The sequence below is a fragment of the Opisthocomus hoazin genome, chromosome 2 (genome assembly GCF_030867145.1).
Source record: "Opisthocomus hoazin isolate bOpiHoa1 chromosome 2, bOpiHoa1.hap1, whole genome shotgun sequence".
Taxonomy (NCBI): domain Eukaryota; kingdom Metazoa; phylum Chordata; class Aves; order Opisthocomiformes; family Opisthocomidae; genus Opisthocomus; species Opisthocomus hoazin.
In genome coordinates this window covers 61739754-61758365 of record NC_134415.1, presented here as the reverse complement: position 1 = coordinate 61758365, position 18612 = coordinate 61739754, and the positions used below count along the sequence as shown (strand labels likewise).

Sequence of the window (18612 nt, the reverse complement as noted above, 5' to 3'; positions counted from 1 at the left end):
ACCCTGGCTCTAGCCAGCCGGCACTCGCCTGCGGCATCAGGCTTTCCTCTCCCAGGGAGGAGGTGCAGCAGTCGCCGTCTCTCCCAAGGGTGTCAGCAGCTGGTGGCACCGGCTCTGCAGCACAGCCTGGCGCTGGCGGGATCCCTGCATGAAGCTGGATGAGTTGGGTGTTGGAAGCAGGGTCAGGACCTGAATATCTGGACGCATGCATGTGTGTGCATTTGGATGCATATATGCTTAGCACGAGAGAGGTTTGTACGGCCATTAGACAAAATGTAAGAGATAAATATGTTTTCTTCTACTTAATTTAATAATGGCTAAGATACTAAACTGGTGGGACAGTTTTAAAAGCCACGTGACCTGACAGGCAGCAGGAATTTGTAACGCAGTCTTCTCAACCACAGGAAAGTTTCCCAAACCAGAACACTATGGCATATGCAGTGTTGAGGAACACGCAGGAAGACCATCTGCCTCGTTAGCACTGGCTGAAGCTGTTTCATTTAATGTAAATAGTACAACAGTGATTACACTGGAGAGAATGAGAGAAAGAAACTGAAAAGCAGATACGACTGTTTTGTGGCCAAGCTATTCACTTGGGATAGGAAGGGGTAAAGTTCAAGAATAATTAACATAAAGGAGGACAGCTTTGACAGTGGAGAGGGATGCCTCCTGCGTGGGATGTGTCCTAGGACAGCCTCCTGGGACATGCAGACCTATTTCAAATTTTATGCTTTCTGCTTTGCTCTTTGTATATATTTTTCCTTACTAAAAAAATAGGGTAAATAATTCAGAATGGGAACATTTACTTTCATGGTTGGTTGGATTCTTCCAGTACGGAAACTTTTCCTATATTCTCCACAAAAAGAAACATCTTCACCCCAACACTGAGGGTTTTTTTAATCCTGTGCCACTGGACTTAATTTACATTTGTCTCTTCTGTAAGGCCTCTGGAGTTCTTGCAAGCGATATCAACTTATTAAACTCAGTTCCTGATTCCTGTCCTTCTCCTTGGCTGTTGGGCTATGACTTCATATTGATAAAGTGTACTGGACAGGTTTTTTTTCTCTACTCTGCTTGACTACACAGCTTGTTTATTATTTGGTATAACTAATCTCCAGAGTAGTGTGTAGATCATATGCAGAAAGTCTGGGATTCACGCATATGTCTGGGTCTAGCTCCTTGCTTTCATACTCCGTTGCTCTACAGAGACATACGTAGAGCCATACCAGTTCTTTATTACTTCTGCTTCTTTCATTAAGATCTTTTTTTCTTTAAAAAGAATACAAATAAAAAAAAGACAAGTGGTTTTAAATGTGTGGATTTTGGATGCTCATAGTGAGAGCTTTACTGGTGATAGGCAGACAATACAGCCCTTTAAAGGAGAAGGATTTTCAGATTGGACACATAGGGTCACCTGCCATTTTTTTTTTTTTTCAGTTTTGGCTTAGTACATTATGTAATACATCTGTATGTTCTGTGTGACCATAGTGTAGCTCTAATATAGAAAGCTGTTTTTTTATGGGTCACAGGTTTATTTTGATGTCATTTATGAGAACAGACTACGAAGTAAAGAAAATTTTCTGCAATGATCCTGTTGAAAAATAAAAGCTCACATATCAGGGATGACTTACTCTATGCTGAACACTAATCTGATATTAAAGTACAATGCAGTCAAAGCCAGTAATAGCTGGAGCCAATGCTTTTCAATGAGTGTACTGGATTTCTATTCTCAGTTCCTATAGATATCTGCAGAAGCATACATTGAAACTCTCAATACTTTAACATTTAACTGAAAATTAAAATGCACCTTAAAAAATGTACCCCAAACTGTATAGTAAATTAATCTGAATTTTGAGGCCAATTGCTACTGTACAAATTCTAATAATTTGCTAGCAGACTGAGAAGTCACAACTGAAACACGTTTTAAGCTGGTTTCCACTCTTTGGTGTTAAGCAGCATTCTTCCTCTCCAAAACTTACTGTTCTGAGCCCTCACTGTCATGAAGAGAGACCAGAAATTTTCTCTGCACTGGCTTTTGCTGGCAGATAGAAGAAGGCTGGAGAAGAGCTTCTGAGTCCGTGTCAGAATCCTGTGGCCCTTGGCTGGCCTGACCTCAAACCAGCTGTAACATGATGGGTTTTACTAGGGTTTTCTTTTGGGTTTTGAGTTTCTTTAAAGCTGAAACTTTGAAGCTCAGAATCCTCAGAAGGAACAGAAAGAGAAACCTCATGCAAACAAATACCACTGATCTTTATACAGCTTTGATCTCTTATATATCTATAGTGCCTTTCATCATGAAGAAGCCCAATAAGATTTATAAACTGCCTTCAAAGGGAAATATCTTACCCTCTATACCACAATGTGCATACCACTGAAAACCAGTCTTCAGAGTAGATGATGACCCATAGCATGATGTATATTAACAGACAGAAGGGCAATAATTAGCAAATACAGAATAACACATTATTTGGCAGGATCTGTAACATCAGGGAAAATAGTAAAGGCCTCAGTTTTTAATGGCACGTTTATCTAAACTGGAAAGAGGCATCTTTAAGGGAGTCATGGAACTACAAGGGCAGCCTGTCAGCATGTTACCTCGGTCCCGGTCACCACCTTAGTTCCAGTTAGCCACTGCCTGTGGTCAGTTCGAGACTGTCTGCATCCCTGGAAGCTGTTGCCCTATAAAGGATTCCAAGAGGAGCAGGCAGGGGATCCTGGCACACGTGCACAGCGTGACAACCGAATCCTCGGCTCACGCAGGTGTGTGTGGGATCGCAAGCGGCAGAACAGCCTTCTGTGAACCATTTCAAACTCCTGGCTGCAGCAAGCCCTGATGCAGGGGATGGCTCAGGAGGTGGTTTGTACTCTCGGTTACGCCAACCTATCTTCAGGACAGGGGCTTCTGTGTCTCCTCTAAAGAGGCACCGGTACCCGACAAGACTTCTGCACAGGAAGTTTTATAGGCACATTTCTGTTGTCTCTCCAGATCTCTCTTGAAAATCCTGGCCTTAGGGAACCCAGCTGAAATAGCTCTTCTCCCTCCTTTCCATTAGCCAGAATCTTTGATTAACTGAGCCTCCGACTGTCTGAAAATTGCAGGCACCCTTGAAGACTTCCAGGTAATTGCCGTCTCTACTGTGTTTCAAAGCTAAGGCTTAGGTTACTAAGCCATCTCCGTAATGTCTGATCAATGAAGTGATCAATTAGGAATGGGAAAATGAGCTACGGTTCAGCAAGTGGAATGGCTAATGACCTAACACGGAGAAGTCTTTTAATCTCTGGCTCCCATGACTGCATGCCGACCCGCTCCCCCACAAAGCTAGCAGGGTCCTGGAAAGTTGAAAATTACCATAAAAAAGAGAATAAATGGATACTGGGCAAAAAATCGATTAAAACTAGAGGCATTGTAAGGACCTAGAGTGGGTTCAGGAAAAATTCCAAGTGTTTGTTTAGCAGATATGTGAGATTGTTTGCCCTAGTAACTGTGTCTCTGTTTGATATGTATGAGGCTTTGAATATTTTATAACAGTGATGGCTGTGTTCACTTAGAGGCAGCTGCTTAAAAAAAAAATTAAAATTCCAGAAAACACTTTGTCTTTCAACTCAGCATTGTGTAATGTTTCAGACTTGATACCCATTTTCTTTGAAGGCTTTTCCTGCTGATAACATCAGAAGTGTCACCCAGGAAAGATGTTTCATCTAAAAAAAAGTGTTGTTGGGTCTTTTTGGTTTTGTTTTGTTTTCTTTTTTTATTCCACTGACAGATAATAAGTGTTAATGCTTCATCTGAAACAAAAAATGGTAGCTGAATTGGAAGAGTGCTAGAGAGGAGGGCACTGGGGAACACATTTGTGAGCCATCACACGAATTCTCAGAGAAGCCCAGGCAGAAATTCAGAACATCACATATTAATAGAACATAATGTACTCCAGAAAGAGTAGAGATAATGTATCCTAATGTATTCAATATTTGCCTTTGATGTAAGCTTAAGCACATTCCATATGTTTTACTCCATCACTAAATTAATTTTGGTTGGAAACCATCACACATTAATTATCAAATATGACTAAGCTCCAGCTCACTTGTTTTCCTGGGTTATTTGATGTCTGCTGTGAGACGGTTACATTGCAGAATTTTGTTTATAATAGCTGTGGTTAACATGTTCACAGTGACTCTGCCAGCTTTGCTAGCTATCAGGCACAAATACAGCTCAGCTGTCCACAGAGGAGACTGTACAGGACGAGAAAGACCTGAGCCTCGTCAGACACTTTGCACATGCACAGGGTCTTCTTTAAAACAAAATGGAATAAATTAGAATGTATTTTTACAGGGAAAGAATCAACCCTTTTGGACCAAACATTTCATATATCGCATGGCAATTAATGCAAACAAACACTTGCAGAAGGCAGAAATTTATTAAAAAAATGTTCTCAGTATTACAGACCACTTCCTGACCTAATGCTTTACTTTGTTTTTAACAGCTTTTATGTGACTTTTCGAGAACATTTTAAATAATAAATGTGCCGTAATTACAGCCTGTGTTTCTTATGAGAGGGGGTTTTACTATTCAGGTCTTGTCATTTTGAGATCAAAAGATTTCTATTTCAGAACTGTCTTCCTTGCTAAGCTCTAGACAGAATACTTCATGAGCTGACAGATCCTTAGCTGTTGTAAGCTCTATTACCATTAAACTAAAGACATCTTCCTGAAAAATCCCTTATTACACAAGCAGCTTATGGTGGTATTGCCCACGCTTTTTTAATGGAGAAGCCCACATTCCCTCTGAAAAAAATTTAGGGATCATCTTGTGTGAGTGATACCAGAGAGTTTTTCATCTAAAGCCAACTATCAAAAAATTTGACCTAACAGTAGAGTTTCAGTTTTTATCTATTTGCTTAATTAACAATGGATGTATGAGGTTTTTTGCAATGTTTCATCATGTCTTGTTGATCACCAGAGATCCCATAATTACATGCTAAGAATACTTCTTTATAGTCAAAGAAACTAAGGGGAAAAAAATATCCTTCAGATTTTCTAAAGCTTTTCTTTGTTAATTTATTGTGATAAAGAAACAGTTCTATCAAAAACTAAAGGTTCATAAATCTAGACCCTGTTGTATGGAAAACAACTCATCCAGCCTGCTGCGTCAGTCAGATGTGGAGAGCTTGTCCCTGCTCCCAGGCAGGGGAGGCAGTGCCCGGAGGGTGAGCAGGTAGTACTCACAGCTAGGATTCGGCTGTTCAAACTCAAGAAATGACAAAGACAGTCTGAGCACAATAATGGCAAAAATCACACAAACTGCAAAAGCTTCAGCCCAAATATTTTCAAGGTCAAAATCTCTCAAGAAAGATGATTTTTCCTATTACGTGTCACTTCAAATGTTAAGAAAACAGACTGCTTCCAAGTTTAGGCTCTGACAAAAGATAGGATTTGGGTTAGAACAGAGTTGTGTTAGTTCTACTTACGACCTGTCTCTTGCGGTGTGCCAAGCTTGAACCATTTGCTTATTCCTATTAAACCTCCTGCTAGCTTCACTCGAGGCTTGAATGGGACATTCATTTAAGGGGATATGGCTGCAGGAAAAAGTAGCCCGTAAGCCTCCTCTTGCTGCAGCCACATCCTTTGGCATCCCCTCAGCTGAGCTAGCAGCATCAGTTGTGCAGCTGAGTGACAGTGCAAATCAGGAGAAGATTCAAGCTGAAAGAGAATTTCTCCCCAGAGGGTTATTTCGCAGCTGTTTTGGTTCCCTGACCTAGTGCATCACGGTTCCTCAGCTTGTGCTGGCACAGTGCACAAGGTGGGGAAAGGATGGAGACTATTTTTGAACAGCAATGAAATGCCAAGCACATCATGATCTTGGTGAAGATAGATCTGGAGCCTTTGACTGTAAAAATCATGACCTTAGTGAGCAGGAAAACCCATTACAGTTCTGTATGGTTACTTTCACACTGAGCTAAATTCTGCAGGCTTTAATCACTTTTTACAAAACCTTCCGCAGTCAACGAAATCTCACCAAAAGACGGGCAAAGCTTGGTCCACTGAAACATAAGCCTTCTGAAGAAGGGTGAATGGTGAGGAAGAGGGAAAGACGTGACAATGGCAGACATACAATAATTAATTTTTAGAAACTCTTGAAAAATAAATCTGACCAACATATTATGTGATAAACACCAGAACCTCATCTTGTAAGACAATGTTTGGAATTAACTTTCACTTTTTTTTTTACATTGTCCTGCTGGCCATCTGTTACCATTATGCCACTTTCCATTTAAAAAGCCTTCTCATCTTTAGCAGATGCTCAGTTTTTCTACATGTATGTTTTGCAATTCCTCTCAACTCTACTAATACGCTTTGTACTCTCAGGACTACAAGTTTTCTTATATTGCCTCCACAGTGTCTGTAACACCTTCTTAGAATTTGAATAGAAAGCTATTGACGACTCCCCGATTTGAGGAAACGGTATTCAAACATCCTCACAAAACAGCCTTTGCAGTTATCCCTAATGTGGCTCTAAACCCTGGAGTCCCTATTCATTCTGAAATACAACGTTGAAAGCGTTAACTAGCTTTCCTGCAACTCCTAGTTGTCACAAAAGAAACGGGTTGTCTATTCTCACGGTAAGGAAAAATTTAAGCATGGGATATGTATCTGATACTCCTTGGACCTGGAGAGAAATAGAGTTTTTCTGCTATTTTGCATTGTATAATAGAAGTCACTGTGTGTGATTAATAGTAAAACAAGTAAGAGAAGTGTCGCAGAATGCCGTTTTGCGTCCTGCCAGCCAAACGAACATGCGAGATGTATGCCTCCCAAGTGACAGGTAGAGGTACGAAAGGTCGGACATTTGTGTGGCATATATTGCAGCACAACTACTTCCTGACATTCAGAAGTTTCAAGTTTTCTAAAATAGGCATGTACCTGTTTTCTTTAATATATCTGTTAGCATTTTCTCTTTCCCAGCTCTACATTCTCTCCTATAAAATAATTGTACTGTTAGGCTTCGTACCAGTGGCTGGTAGAAGAAATAGAGGTAGAAACAGCAGAGGAAAGAAGAAACGGGTATTTGCAATGGGTGGAGAATATGGATTAAATGAAGACCCCAGTCAGACAAAACTCTTTAGAAAGGCAGCAGGGAAATGTGAGAGATAATTAGACTGAGGACATTATCTGTTCCTGAAGACCCACCGACATACTAAAAGGCAAGATGTGCAGAGGCTGCTGTTTCACGCAACGCTGCCTGGTCAGGGACATTGGTCTGTTCGATAGCACAGCTACACGAGTGGGAGTCAGTCAGTTATTAGGCGGTGCTGCAGATTTCTGAAGAATACTGCTTCCTTGGAAGGAATATTCCAGGGCATAAATTTGAACCCAGCCCCAGAGACATTGCATTCTCTCTTCATTGCTGTCTAGCAATTAAGGTTTCTTCAAAACAGGTTGCTTCCAGCCATCTGCAGATCTTAGCTTCCTTATCTTTGCAGATTTGCCCTTCTGCTTTCTCAAATAGACCTTGTTTTGATTTGCTCAATAGCTAAAACAGCACAGCCTAAAGCAAGGCTGGCATGACACAGGCTCCGTCTGCCCCGCTACTTGCGGGAAGGTTTCAGCCTCCCCACTTATTTCTGGATCTGTTTTTATCCCCACTGCCACTCCCAGCAGGGGCAGGAGGGGGGTCTGTAACCTATGCAGAGCTTGGCTGAGCGCTCTAAGAGAAGTGATGAGGAGAGCAATTTTAGCCATGAATATCCTAATAAAGCTCCCGTGCTGACCTTACACACTTCTGATTAAGCAAATATGCAAATGTAAAGCAGTTCAGAGCTGGATTAGCATTCAAAGATTTTTAAAAAGCTACTGTGGCTACATGCAGAGTGACCTTTAGGCCTGCTCAAATCTGCTAGAATGCAGATGGGGAAAAAGAAAGACATTATAAAGACAGACTCCACCTTTTTTATATCTTGCAGCCACTATAAAATGGGCCGCAGGAGGAAATGAATATCCAGATCAAGGTTTTACAGCTTATCTGATTACGGGACATGAGATTATTCTGCATCACATCTGGGATGTCTCTTCCAGTACCTTCCAAAACCAAAATGTTAGCTCAACAGTTGGTTTGATCATAATCCTGCAGGTTTTGTACTTTAAAAGATGAAAAAGGAAAGCTGGTAGATAAGGATCCAAATCTGGGTCCCAGAGGTGCTGCCAAGACTCAGGGGGGATCAGGAAATCCAGGGGAAGTAGGAGATGTATCTCGGGGCCACAGGAGGGCCATTCTAGGCAACTGTCAGGAATTTGCTTTTTCTACCAGCTGGTGTTCAGAAAGTGACTGCTAGGAGAAAAACCTTCAATTCCCACTAATTAGAGAAAAATTCTGTAATGAGGAGATACTCCGTTAGCACTCTCCAGTGCTATGGTGAGTATATCACAGTCCAATGGCCTGAGCTGTGGTTTTATATCAAGATCCACAGACGCCTGAATCTCGTCCTACTAAGAGGAGGGTCTCAGTATGGAAAACCACAGGGAGGGAGAGGTTGAGAAATACCGTGCCAGCATTAAATGTTAGAACCATCTTTCTGTCAGCAAGTTTTCATGGCCATTTATAGTCAACTGCTCTCACTACAAATATACACTTTATTTGAAGGAACACAGCAGTGGAAGAGACCTCCTGGCTTCTCAAGACCCTGTGATTGCAAGGACCACATTATATTCTCCATTTCATAAATCAGGAATGTAGTTGCTGCTGTTCTCACTATACCCACTGAAAGCCTGTTCCAGAACGGGCTTCCCTTATGACTGGGAATTGTCTTCTAATTTCCAGGCTGAATGTATTCATAGCTACCTTTCATAGCTACCTTTCACCCCTTTGTTCTGAAACACGACTTTGTCTAATGACTTCCTAAGGCCTCTTCTGTGTCAATGTATTTATTTTCTTTCACTAAAAATACTGCTTGAAAAGATATTTTAACAATGAAAAATAATGAAGCAGGAGGCTACTATAAGCCAGAAGAGATACTCTACTGGTATAAACTGGTCTGACTTTAATGCTGGTGTGTATTACCTAAGAATTTAAAAGAAACCGTTCATGTGTTTGTTTTCAGGTTAGACATGAGAAAAAACGTCTGTGCTAAAAGGCTATGAATACATCCATAGCAAAAACATATGGAGCTACACTTTCAGGTAACATTTCTGCCATCTTTTCTCAGAATGACTTAAAAAGAAAAACTGAACACTGGGGGAAAAAAAAAAAAGTTTTCCTATTCTGATTTCCTCTAATATTTTGTTAAAAACACTTCTTCACTCTTCATCACATTATATCCCTGTGTCTTAGTGTAGTATGTCTATTACTGTTTATTTTTGCATCTATCAACTACAGATTTCTAAATATTGAAGGTATTGTGGAATGTATTTGTTTACCCAATGCATACTTGAGGTTCCAGAATATCTTTATGCAGTTAGCAACAAAGCATCGTAATACATTGTTGTATTTTGTTGCTTTGGAGATAAAAAATAAGGATCAAAATTTACCACACTCAAATTAGTATAAAATGTTCATAATAATTTGCTCAACTTAAAGCTAAAAGGCCTAGAAAACTTCTTTTACATCTTAGAAGCAATCACTCAAAGTTTTTGAATCTGCTGATTCTTTGCATGTGCCAGTCATTTTGGAAAGGTTGAAGTACTTATTTTCCTGTACTTTGGTAAATCAAAGGAAAACACAAACTTTGGCAAAGATAAAACCAAGAATATTAAAACCAGTAAAATAAAGCTATAAGGGGAAGTAGAAATAATTCTGTTTCTAATGATGCTAGAGTACATTTTCCTGTGGTTTAATCCATATCACCTTTTATTTAACACTCAAAGAATATAAATTCTCCATATTTTATGCCGTTTTAAAATGACAGGCTTCATATGGGCTATGAGGCAAACTCTAAAAAACACAGACTGATTCAAAACCCAGATCTGAGTACTGTAAGAAAGCTGGCTGCTCTATGTTTCTCACAAAATGTGAAGCTGAATTTTGTACCTTTGCATGTAATGAGTCTTCATACAGTAAATATCTCGCTTTATTTCTACCCAATATGAACAATACATATTGCAGCAGTGGGATAAATATGGCTTGATTGTGATATGAGCCCTTCTGCTTATGAAGTCTGCAAACCATAATCAAAAGCTCCTTTACGAAAACAGCCTACACTTTAAGAAAAAAAAAAAAAAGATTAACAGAGCTTTATGAGACATAATTGGGATCAATAGAAATTACTGTAGTTCTGTAATATGTTCTATAGGTTTTTAAACCATCCTTTAGTATTCTGTAATAAATGCATAATTATACATTAAATTATAGCAGATGGCACCAGAAACTTGTAGATGTATCCTTTGTTAATATATTCTGCTGGGCTTATCCATCAAGGTAGTGCAAATTGGCATAAATTACACTTTCTTTTGGCTCTTTGGCATGTTGATGGCATTGCGTTACATTCTCTCCGGGCTCTACTGTATTCTTACACTGAACTACGACTAAAAAGTCATCTTGCTTAAACCTAATTCAGGGACAGTGAAATCTTTGAAAGTCAGAGCTAGAAATCCCAATGGCTGGTACTAATCTTATACGCAAGTCCACACAGCTTGTTTTGCTCCTGAACTAGAGAGCCACCCTGGGAAGGATAGGTTGCCAAGAAGACAGACTGGGGATAGGCTTAAGGGAAAGAATGAAAACTGGCAGTGGAGTTAGACCCAAGCAGATCCTTCCCATGCAAGTGAAGAAAGATGCAGGAAAGTCAGCATTTGGATCCGCTGCTTCTGACAGCGCAGGGTGGCCATGAAGGTATGCAGAGCTCTGTGCAGCGTCAGGGCCGTGTGGTGGTTCTTCTTGCAAGCACAGGGTAGCCTTCCTCGTTGGGACAGATCTCGGGCAGCCACGTTACCCAGCTACAGGATCAAATTTAGGCTGAGGTACTGAAAGAGGTCTGGCGCACTTTATTCATCCAGCAGCCACGTGCCAGTAGCCTCCTGTGCTCGGAGATGAGCAACCAGGCTTCCCACCACAAAGCCCCACAGCAGCAGGGGAGAAGGGCGACGTGCTCCGACTGCAGAAGCCCGCACGAGGGGCGATGCATCTTGCTTCGCCCTCGGAGCCTTGCGGAGCAGCCGGTGCCACCTCTCCCGGGGGAGGCCAGCCGGGGCAGCCCCGCAGCTGCCATCGAGGCAAGCGAAGTGGTGGCTCAAGACAGCCGGCCCCAGTCGTCACCTCCAGTCAGGCTGCGAGAAGGTACTCGGAGGAGTAACAGCGGAGAGAAGGACGCTGTAGCGCAGCGGTTGTCCAGCAGAGGGGAGCATTCGTATGTGGAAAAATGCTTGCGTCGCCGAACTCGCGCTTTCTGCAGCATCCTTGGCGAAAACTGGGACTCTCAGCCTTTTCCCTTCTGACTAGTTCACAGGCAAACGAACTAATCACCCGATCCTGAACAGCTAATAAAACGTGGAAAAGCAAAATATTCAAAGCATAAAGTCAAGATTTAAGATGACGTGTTTAAGTGAAAATTACCGGCAATGAAATAATTGAGATTCCAGAAGCAAAGTTGACTTGAACTCTCTCTGTATGGCGCGTTCTGCATATTTTAAAACACAGACAGTCTTATAACATTGATTACTGTGACGATTAAGTATAGACAGTTCAGGAATGGCTAAATCAATCAATCGCAATCAGGGAGTGAGACCTCAGTTCAGCAGGTGTTGAGCACACGTGTGTGTGTGTCTGTGTGCAGATAAAAGCAGTGAGACAAGGAGTGTTCCAGCAAACACACACCTGAGCAGCGTTATCAAGTAGTTCTAGGCCCTTGGCTTTTAAAAAGTGGAGTAGGGAAACAACGTATCCATGCAAAAGCAGCCAAATTTAGTATGACTCTTGGAGCCTAATTTTATTTCCATTTTTTATCTTTGCAGTTTCATTCTTTCAGTAATCTAATCTGGTTGCATTAATATAGGGTACCTGCAAGAAATTTGCTCATGTTGAGAGGCTGAGCAACACTGGAGCTACTCTGCTTATCTGTGGTATTCCTTCCTTCTAGCTGTCCCTTTGTCTGAATTTATGTCTTTGCAATGTGATACTGCTTAACTTTACAAATAGGGCGATGCCATGCACTAAAAAAATGCTGGGAGGCAGGCAAGTGGCTTGGATGTTCCAGTCACGATACAGAGATGCTGGTACCCTCACCAAGAAGATAACAACTGTGATTAGGAGATCAAGAGTTTGGGAAGGGACGCTGTATAAATAGACGCTAAAGGGACTGCTGGAAGCAACCACCATGTTTTAAGATGCTGAATTAACCTCTGGACTACTAAGGCCCACCCACAAGTGTGTGAGACACACCTGCTTTTTATAGACATAATTCATGGTAATGGGTAGAAGCTGACTGAGCAGAGAACAAATCTGTGAATTTTTGATACACCAGAAGGACGGGATGCCATCCAGAGGGACCTGGACAAGCTGGAGAGGTGGGCCTGTGTGAACCTCATGAGGTTCAACAAGGCCAAGTGCAAGGTCCTACACCTGGGTCGGGGTAATCCCCGCTATCAATACAGGCTGGGGGATGAAAGGATCGAGAGCAGCCCTGCTGAGAGGGACTTGGGGGTACTGATAGACGAAAGGCTGGACATGAGCCGGCAATGTGTGCTGGCAGCCCAGAGGGCCAACCGTGTCCTGGGCTGCATCAAGAGAAGCGTGTCCAACAGGTCGAGAGATTCTGCCCCTCTACTCTGCTCTGGTGAGACCCCACCTGGAGTACTGCGTTCAGCTCTGGAGCCCTCAGCACAAGAAGGACATGGAACTGTTGGAGTGGGTCCAAAGGAGGGCTACAAAAATGATCCGAGGGCTGGAGCACCTCTCCTATGAGGACAGGCTGAGAGAGTTGGTCTTGTTCAGACTGGAGAAGAGAAGGCTGCAGGGAGACCTGATTGCAGCCTTTCAGTACTTAAAGGGAGCCTATAGGAAAGATGGGGACAATCTTTTTAGTAGAGACAGCAGTGACAGGACGAAGGGTAATGGTTTTAAACTAAAACAGGGTAGGTTTAGGCTAGGTATGAGGAAGAAATTCTTTACAATGAGGGTTGTGAAACACTGGAACGGGTTGCCCAGAGAGGTAGTGAAGCCCCCATCCCTGGAAACATTCAAGACCAGGTTGGACAGGGCTCTGAGCAACCTGATCTAGTTAGCGGTGTCCCTGCTCGCTGAAGGGGGTTGTATTAGATGACCTCTAGGGGTCCCTTCCAACCCAAAACTTTCTATGATTCTATGATTCTATGATTTTATGTATGGTTTTGTGACACTGACTATCAGATTTACTGATCTTGTGGGTTTTGCCATACTGCAAAATCATGAGAAAACATGCAACATGTGGAAATTTGAATATAGCATAAAATATATTTCTGCTCTGTGTCTTTTTGATAAAAAAGATACTGACATGAAAAATCCTCAAAAATTTACTTGCCTGTGTCAGCAATCTTTCAGTGTTCAGAAAAATAAAGGTCTACACAGTTACAGTTTATCTGAAAATCTTTCTCTGAGAAAAAAATAATTCCATTAATTCTGTTGAAAAGCTGGGGTTTAATAGTGAGTCGGTGATATTTTCTTCCTAATCCTGCAACACTAACTGTATTCATGTGATTGATTGATAAAAATTTTGTTGATTTCAGTGTGAACAGTCTTTTACAAGGGTTTGCAAAGTCAGGGCCTGAGGATGTATAGAAAGAGGAAATCAGAAGTTAATTGAAAAGAAAACAGATGTTAAAGAAAGATGGGAAACAAAACCCTGCAGAAAGAAAAAGGGAACAAAGCAAAGTACTAAAAAAGGGAAGGGAAAAAAAGGATGGCATGAAAAAAGGAAGACAAAGTTTGACTTTATATATGGTAAAATTTAGACGTTCTTCATAGATACATATATCTATCTATGTAATTCAAAAAAATGCATCCATTTTATGGCAGTTTCTGTTGAAAATTATTGTTTTAAGTGTATAGTATTTGTAATCTAATAACCTAAGTAATTTTAAATCCCCTGGGAACGATAAAGTAAAGCACTGCCTGTTTGCTTCTTTCGTACTCCAATGCTTCCTCCTTTCACTTCTCACTTTTCCTTGCAGAATAACTCCAGCTAAAAAACGGAAAAATTGACATGCTCAGATGTCAGCTTTTTCAAAGCTGCAGGTGCACCTGCGCCCCCAAACTCTCATCTGATTTGGTCCAATAAAAATAATAATTGAAATCTTGCCCTGCCTACACCAGAACACCCGTGTCACCCAATGTGACCTTCCTTTTTCCTCCTGCTGCAATTCAAAGTTTCTTATACTTGCCCCAGGCCTTCCAGCTGCCCTAGTGACTCCATCCCACACTGACACCTGGCTTCCCTCAAACCTACTTTCAGCCTGTTCTTCTTCTCAGATGCTCTGGGGCTCCCCACGCCAGAGTCCTCTCGACTACATTCCAGCGTACGGGGTACAAATGCCCTCTTTTGCCTTGTGCTTCTCCGATTCCCAAACCACTCCACCTATTCTGTCACCTCCTTTGTCTTATCACACTTGGAGTATAAGTTCTCAGAGGCTCTGTGTTTTTTCTTTCTTACTAACCTGCACAACATTGAGTGAAGTGGTATCTGGATCCTTGGTTCAGGTTACTAGGTATTATGATGATAGTACAAACGGGGAAATGTAGAAAGTTCTTCTTTCAGAGTCTACAATTACCTAAGGATGAATATGTTCATCCTTTTAAGTGACACGTTCATTCATGTAAGTGCTGGAGTCATACAAATTAGGCTACTTCAGTGAAGTTATACTTAAGTATTTGTAGGACTTGAGCCACACTTCCACTGAGAACTCAACAATTATCACAAACACCTATGTGTTGCTACAGGGGAAATCTGAAGTTAATATACAATCTGTTATAGTGAATAGAGATGAGAATGCTCCCAGGCCACAATGCTAAGGAATCCAAGGAAAAAACATCTGAAAGAAAAATACTACACACCCGCACCCCACACCGCTCCCGCCGCAAAAGAATACAAAGCTCAAGAATCCCGACAATTGAAAGGAAAAAACAATGTTGGAACTGGTATTCTGGGAGAGATTGGCCACCCATCCCAACTCCAGAAAACTCCACAGACTTTTGATAAGCTTACCACACAGGAGACTTATCCAAAATTCTGCTAGGTAGAGGGTGGTTTAAACCTTGAAGCACAAATCCCTTTAAGAGGCAGAAAAAACAAAGTGAAAAACTAAATTAAGAAACTCCAGCATACATGCAAGAAAATCTACTCCAGCAGAAAAGGGCAGGAAAAAAAAAAAACAGAAAAAGAAATTAACTCTTCTGATAAACTTGTTTGTCGTTCTTTGCAGAATACCTTGTGAGAAATACAGGATCTCGTGCTGTCTGGAGGCTCCATACCCAAGTGAAGGACATGGCTTTATTGACATCTTGTTTTCACTTTCAACTCAGTAATGGGAGAGATTGTATCAGAAAGTTTTAAAAGCAAAATAGAGGTTAGATCCATTTTCGATACTCTAAATTAAAAGAATAAATGAATCACCCAACTGTAGTTAATGGGCAATTAACATAATTCTGGTCCGGTGTAGCTGAAAGATAATGAAAAAGCTGATTGCAAATGAACCAGCAGTAATGTGGGAGGTCATAATAGTCCCATAACTCTGAATGAGAAACCAATTTCTCCTCTAACACTAGATGCTTTGATTGGTGAAGGGCTTTATCGTACTACAAAATTTACCCGTGATAGTATGAGACATAAAAAAAAAAGGTTCTGCTGTGTAAAGGGTGGATGGCTCACAGAACAGGTATCCTGAGCAACTGCATGAGCCTGTACCAGCTATCATAAACTAGAGGGTAATTAGGAGCGCAGTGGTGAAGAGAGAGGAGAGAAGCATATATCTGAGTAATGAGTTCACAACTGCACTGCAGCAGGGCAACAGCCCACCAGGGGAAATGCAGCAGGGTGTCAGGCTCTGTTTCAGCCTGGAGACTGGATGTGCTGATGCCCTCTAACTTGGCCCACCTCCTGGAGACGGTGTAATCTCTTCTTTGTGCTCAATTTGTTCTTAGTTAAGGAAGGGGTAATGGGGTGGGATGAATTCCACCCACAATGCTTTTCTCTCCACTTACTTACCATCTATGTCCTGATCCTATTAAAACCTAAGATCTTGTTCAGCAAACTGTCATCAGATAAAGTAAATTACGTTTAATGCTAGTGGTAACGCTCTCAAAATCAAGAGAACAATTGTGTCTAGGGCGAGGACCGCCTCTTTCCCTAGAATTTTAAGTAAATCTATATTTAGCCCTTTCGTGGCTTTTGAGGGGAAAAAAAGGTAATCATGCTAGAACACTGTAACGGTAAATGAATCTATGTCCTAGCAGGAGACAGCATATTAACAGGGTGCAGACACACAGAAAAAAGAACTAACCCTCCAAACGTGTGGGGTTTTTTTTTGCTATTTTTCTTTCTTGGTATTTTTCATCACCGTTCCTATGTCTTTTCTACTAGGCTGAATAAAATCATGGTGGATTTAACCAAGAGGACTTGATTCTAGCGCTAAACTTATGTAATGACACATCAATAGGTTATTGCTGCATTATGCAAAATGGAAAAGGTAAATAGACAAAGTGACAGTGCTTAATACTCAGAAATAATTAGAGTAACACTTGGGGTGCATGGATTACAAAAAACCTTTTTAGGTAGATTTTTACATCACCTTTCACACCACTGTCCTATTGCTAAACTGAATGGTAACAGAAGTCACTAAGTTATTTGAGATGACAATCTTCTTGGTGTGTAGGGATGTGTGCAACTCTGACATGGGATCACCAGTGCACATGCCCCCAGGCAGTGAGTGCTGTAATACCTGTAGTTCCTTCACCCTGACTAGACTATCCATCTTTGTGGCATCCATAAAGTAGCAGAGTACTGGGTTCGACATCGAAATAGAGTATATACCAAGCAATCTACTACTAGCCCATGGAATAACTCTGAATACACCATATTTGTCTACTGAGAAAATTAGCAACAGCCTAAGAAAAAGCAGGTAATAACTTTAGTCCACTTGGAAAAGTCAACATGGCTTTTGCAATGCAAAGTCTTGTCTTCCAAATTTTACTAGAATTCTCTAAAGAGATCAACCTGTATATGGATGGTGTTAATTCAGTTGACATAATCTGCTTGGATTTCCGAAGGTCTTCTAAAAAAATCCTTCACAAGAGGTTTTAAGAAAGTCGAGCATTGAGGGGCTAATGGGAAAGGTCCCCGCATGGTTAAGTAACTGGTTAAAGGACAGAACACAGGGAGGAAAAGTGAATGGATAGTTTTTGCAACAGAGTGTGTTCCCCCCTTGGAGTTCCAGTGGGATCTGAGCTGGCACTCAGCATAGTCAATGCATTCATAAACAATTTGGGAAAGTGGGTGAGTAGGGAGTTCAGGAAGTTTGATGACGATACAGAGTTATTCAAGACAGCAAGGGCAAGCAGTGACCAAAAAAATCTGACAGAGGAACCTCATGAGGCTGAGTGGCTGGGCAATTAAATGACAAATGAAATTCACTGCAGATAAATGGAAAGCAATGCACAAGGGAAAAACAATTCTAACTCCACATATTAATATGATGGAGTTGATCATTACTACTTAGGAGATAGATCTGGGGTTATGATAGATAGTCCTATGAAAATGTCAACCTGATGCTTAATAGCAGTCAAGAAGGCAAGTCAAATGTTAGAAAATATGAGGAAATAAATGGAGAACGAAACAGAGAACATCATTGTGCTGCTGCAGAAAACCATCACTCAACTCTACACTGAATTCTGTGTGCCGAATACTGTCTGGTCCCCTTCTTTTAAGAAGTATACAGGTAAAACAGAAAGTTTCAGAAGAAAGATACAAAGACTATCAAAGGTGCAGAGCAGCCTTCACATTAAGAGAAGCTACTCCGCAACTACAACAGGAAATGCTAGCAGACCTTGGCCTGGAAAAAGGATGACCTGTAAGAATAGGACAGAGAGTCTGAGAAATCATGAACACGATGAAGATGTTGAATCTTGACCCATCCCACATGAGAACCAGGCAACATCATATGCAGGTAATAAGAACCACATTCAAAAGAAACACAATTTATTCATTGTAGAATAGGTGGTAGACCTGTGAAGATTATTGCCTGATGATGCTGTGGATGTGTGGACTAAAAGGGGAAACTAAACAAGTAGATCAATCATCTGTTGAGAGTTACCAAAAGTACAGACCACATCTATTCAGGATGAACACAGCTGGAGTCTGGGAGAGCAGCAAGAGCAAGTATCATGCGGAGACAGGTGGTGGGCTAGATGGGCTTTTGGTCTTACTAGTAACGGCTCTTAATATGATCTTACATTCTGCTAACAGATTGCCACATCGGGGACATTAAAAATGTGTTTGACTGACTAAGATGAGTGAGGAAAGATGAGGGAATGAAGAACACACACATGCGATTCAGACAAATGGTAGGTATCTCAAACATCATGTTAATACAGATTAAGGATAACTAGTAGCTGGCAGAAAGCAATGCACACTTTGCAGAAGTAGGCCCTTTAAAAGAATT

General features: G+C 41.3%; 1 long non-coding RNA gene across 1 annotated transcript; it reads left to right on the top strand.

The window, feature by feature from the left end:
* Nucleotides 1–16561, top strand: LOC142365575 (uncharacterized). The gene is made up of 3 exons (XR_012766494.1): nucleotides 1–275; nucleotides 9093–9171; nucleotides 15379–16561. It is a non-coding gene; the product is annotated as an uncharacterized LOC142365575 (long non-coding RNA).
* The last annotated feature ends 2051 nt before the right edge of the window (nucleotides 16562–18612 follow it).